Source organism: Tupaia chinensis, unplaced genomic scaffold (assembly GCF_000334495.1).
Source record: "Tupaia chinensis unplaced genomic scaffold, TupChi_1.0 Scaffold000228_1, whole genome shotgun sequence".
NCBI lineage: Eukaryota > Metazoa > Chordata > Mammalia > Scandentia > Tupaiidae > Tupaia > Tupaia belangeri.
The window spans coordinates 1,827,070-1,831,651 of record NW_006159703.1 but is presented as its reverse complement, the minus strand read 5'-3'; the positions used below and the strand labels follow the sequence as shown (position 1 = coordinate 1,831,651).

General features: G+C 37.2%; 1 protein-coding gene across 2 annotated transcripts in view; it reads right to left on the bottom strand.

Moving 5' to 3' along the window:
- SH3RF2 (SH3 domain containing ring finger 2) overlaps positions 1-4,582 on the bottom strand; it is a 128,577-nt gene that overhangs the window by 20,027 nt on the left and 103,968 nt on the right. The window lies entirely within an intron of this gene.

Genomic DNA, 4,582 nt, shown 5'->3' with positions numbered 1-4,582 from the left:
TGCACTTGCCAGGTTGTTTTACATGATTTATAACATCAGCTAATTTAATCCTTACTAAAGGTACTAATATAATCCTTATTTTAGCATGAGAAGCTGAGACACCGAGGGAAAGAAAGGTCATTCGACGAGTATGAGACAAAGAACATTTAACATTGGATAGTACAGGATCTGAGCCCATACTTTTACTACCTACTGCTGGTACAAATACACACACACACACACACACACACACACACACACACACAAACACACACACGCACACAACAGCTTATCCAATAACTTATAGAAGATGAATCAGAATTCTTTTCATTTTTCCAAGATGAAAGGGAGAACAATGATAAAAGTTCTTGGAAACTGCCTATTGTCCTAGGACTTTGCCTGTTATCTAATTTATATTGTATTGCTTATTTCCTTTTTAACATATATCTAGACTGTTATGGCTTTCTTGTTTGTTTACTGATCATCCTTCTTACTAGACTGTCAGTTCCATTGTATTTCTTGTGTGTTAAATATATATCTGGAGCTTAAGAAATGAATGAATGAAAGGTCTCCCTTTTTAGTACACTAAGGAAGGACTAATGGAACCTCAGTCATCTTCATGACATCCAAAGTAAATATATTCAATCTGTTTTCAACTAGCCCGTCATAAGTGATGATAATTATATGTGTGCCTTTCTAGGTCTATGCTTTGGTGGGTACAACTACTGTTTGTACATTTGTGTTTGTGCAAATGTAAATGCATTACTGAGTGCACACACCTCTAGTTCCACAAATATATGTTTGCTCAAAACCCATGGCCATTATGTGTACTTGGGTGATGTCATTGGTCTATCGTATATATGATGACATTCACAAAAGTGCTCTATGATTCATATGTCTATGCATTGCATGTGATTGTAAATATCTCTATGAACGTGTGCGTATGTATGTGAACTCTAGAGGCATATGCAGTTATGCACAACAATGTAGTTTTATGTCAATAATTGTGTAAACGTGTGGTTGTGTATAGTTGTGTGATAGTTTGAGGATCTATTTGCAAGATCAGGGAACCTTTTTTTTTTTTTTTCTATAGACCACAGATTAGTTTATTTTTAACACCCATTATGCCATGAATTCATAGGGAATAGGTTCCAGCAGCTCAGACTCCTTTCTATTGGTTCTCACAAAGTGTGCTTCTCTGGGTGGAGCAGGCTGGTGCTTTAGTTGAAGCCAGGTATCTTTCTCTTTGGTTTCTTTCTTTTTCTGGTCATTTTCCTTCACATGTTTTAGGAAGCTATCTCTGCTCTTAGAATGTTTAATATGCTCAATATGCACATTGATTCTCTTGACAAGAATCTTGCCCTTAACTTGTTTGTTCACAACAATGCCAACAGCATGCTGGGTAACATTGTAGACTCTTCCAGTTTTGCCATGGTAACATTTGTGGGGCATTCCTTTTTGAACAGTACCCATTCCCTTAATGTTCTTGTAGATTTGCATATATGTCACCAGAGGAACAACTCCATGTTTTCTAAAAGGCCTAGAGAACATATATCGGGTGCCTCTCCTCTTTTCCTTTGTGTTCGTCATTTTGGTTAATTACTTTGTGTTCGTCATTTGGTTAATTCTATTCATGGCAGTTCCGGCCAAAAGGAAGCAAGATCAGGGAACCTTTACAGTCAAATAATAAGTGTTGGAGAGGAGGGAGAAAAGATAAAACTGATACGTTGCTGATTGGAATGTAAAGCTGTGTGGCCTCTTTGGAAAATAGTCTGGCAACTCATTAAACGATCAAAAATAAGAATACCATGTGACTTACAAATCTACTTCTAGAATACCCAAGAGAAAATGAAAATATACATCTACACAAACATTTGTACACAATTGTTTTCAGCAGCATTATTCATTATTATCCAAAAGCAGAAATAACCAAAATATCCACTACCTGATGAATCCATAAACAAAATATGGTATACTCATACGATAAAATATTATTTAGCCATAAAAGGAATGAATTATTGGTAGATGTGAGAACATGAGTAAATCTTGAAAGCATTAATACTAAGTAAAAGAAGCCAAACACAAAAGACAATATAGTATTCCCTTTATAGGAAAAAGTCCAGAATAGGTAAATCTATAGAGATAGAAAGTATTAGGTTGGAAAAGTCATGACATATTTTTCTATGCAAAAAAAAAAAATGCATCATGACTTTCCCAATGCCTCAATGTATTAGTGGTTTCCTGGAGCAGTGGAGATAGGGAAATATGGAGTCATACCTAAAAAGTACAGAGCTTCTTTTTGAAGTGATAAAATGTTCTACAATCATGTTGGTAATGGCTTCAGATATTTGTAAATATACAAAAAATCACTGACTTTTACACTTCAAATGGGTGAATTTTATGGTAAGTAAATTATAGCTCAACGAAACTCTTAAAAAAAGATAAACCTCATCCCACAGTCACTCACCTGAGGTACTCTAACACTGCATAAGGAGTTTCGAGCTGGGACCAGCAGATCACATAATGGCTATGTCACTGGACTCCCACATGGCCGAGCAAGGTTTGAGTCTCAGACTCGGAGGCTTGAAACTCAAGTGGGTGTGTGTGTGTGTATATGCCCAAAATCCCAAGAGGAGAATGGAGGAGAAGAGATTGAGGCATGGCTATACTCCCTGGGGAGGGGTGATTTCTCACTTTCTATCTCTGTCTATATCTGTGTGGTGAGCACATGTGGCCTATACTAAACTCTTTCTCTGAAAAAAGAAGTTCTGAGCTTTTCAATCAAATATTGTCCGCAGGTTTGCTCAAATAGACATGAAAAGAAATCGCCTTTGGCTTTGGTTGCTTTGTTTCCTTATGATGGGGCGAAGTAAACCCTACTGAACTTAGGAGAGGTGCCAAGGGAGATCTTTGTTATGTGAACAACTAATCTTATGTTTGTGGAGACTGTTGGACCACTGACTAAGCAAGATGAACTTCACTTAACACCTCTGACTTTCCAATGTGATGTTTGAGTAAAACACACTTCTATTCATAAACATCATTTATCATTTAGAGAGAGGACAGTGTCAGCCATCCCTCCATTACAACAGGCTCTGTCTGTTTCCTTCTCTGAGACTTCATCTGGGAGTGGGTTCCTTTACTATTTGAAACACTGATCCTGGCCTGAATGCAAATTTGTGGGCTTGTGGTGGAGTTTTCTACTACAGAATGTGAATAAAGTCCAGATCTTCAGTTTTGAGGTGTCCAGAGATAATGAGAAGGAGGAGAAAGGAGGAGAGAAGGGTAGATAATGGAAGACTCTGAGAATGTGTTGAGAGTAAAACTGAGACAGACACACATGGAAGAAATATAGATCCCAAAAGACAGAGGGAAGAAGGAGGGAGAAAAGAGGAAGATAAGACCATCTGGAGAAACTCTTACTCATAAGGAGAAAAACAATCTGATAAAAACTGGGCAAAAGACACCACAAAAGAAGATAAACTGAGTGGCTAATATGTACATGAAAAGATGCCCAACACTGATAGTTATCAGGGAAATACAAGTTAAAACCACCATGAGAAACCACTACACACTATGAAGATGGCTTGAATAAAATGAACCAACTAGAGCAAGTGTTGGTGAGAATGTAGAGCCACCAGAATTCTTAAACGTATGATGGATGCAAAATGGTACAACCATGTTGGAAAACACGTCAGCCATTTCTTATAAAGTTAAACGTACACTTATAACTTTATTCATAATCTTACTCACAAGTATTTACCTAAGAGAAATGAAAATATGTGTCCACACAAGGACTTGTCCATGAATATCCATAGCAACTTTATTGATTGTAGCCCCATGCAACAAACAACCCAAATGCCAATAACTGGTGAATCCATAGTGGATATATGGGAATGAGGGTGGGGTGGGAGTAGGCATTTCTTTAAAATCTAAGCAAATTTTAGTAGAATCACAGTAGAATCTTCCTTAGCAATACATGCAACAATATGAATGACACTCAACTTCATACTAAAGGAAAGATTACATGAATAATTATATACTACATGATGCTGCTTATATGAAATTCTAAAAGAAAAACAAGAAAATTCAGAATGATAGTGGTAGAAAACAGAATAAGAGTTGATGGGAGCCAAGGGTGGGGAGAGAGGATTGACTGCAAAGGGATACTTTCTGAAGTGATGTAAATGTTCCCTATTTTGATTTTGGTGGTAATTACATGCTGTATACATTTGTCAGAGCTCATTGAACTGTATACTTAACTGTATACTTGTGGTTGAACTTTATTGCATGTAATTATACCTTAATAAATCTGTTTAAAAACAGAAATATTAATACATTATTTGGTTAGCAGGAAACATCCAAGTGGCCTTAGCTTGACTCAACTCAACCTCTGGAATTGGTCAAGGAAGGTCATGGGAATTATTGCTCAGCTCAACAGTGGGCAGCTTGCAAGTCACTCTCATTCCAGAGGGCCACATGACCAGGAGAGAAACTGAGTGGGGACCACAGATCAGAGCCTCGATCAATACGACAAAGCAAAATGAATGAATGAATGATTGAAAGACAGGAATAGAGAGCTCAAAGATAAAAGCAGGGAAAG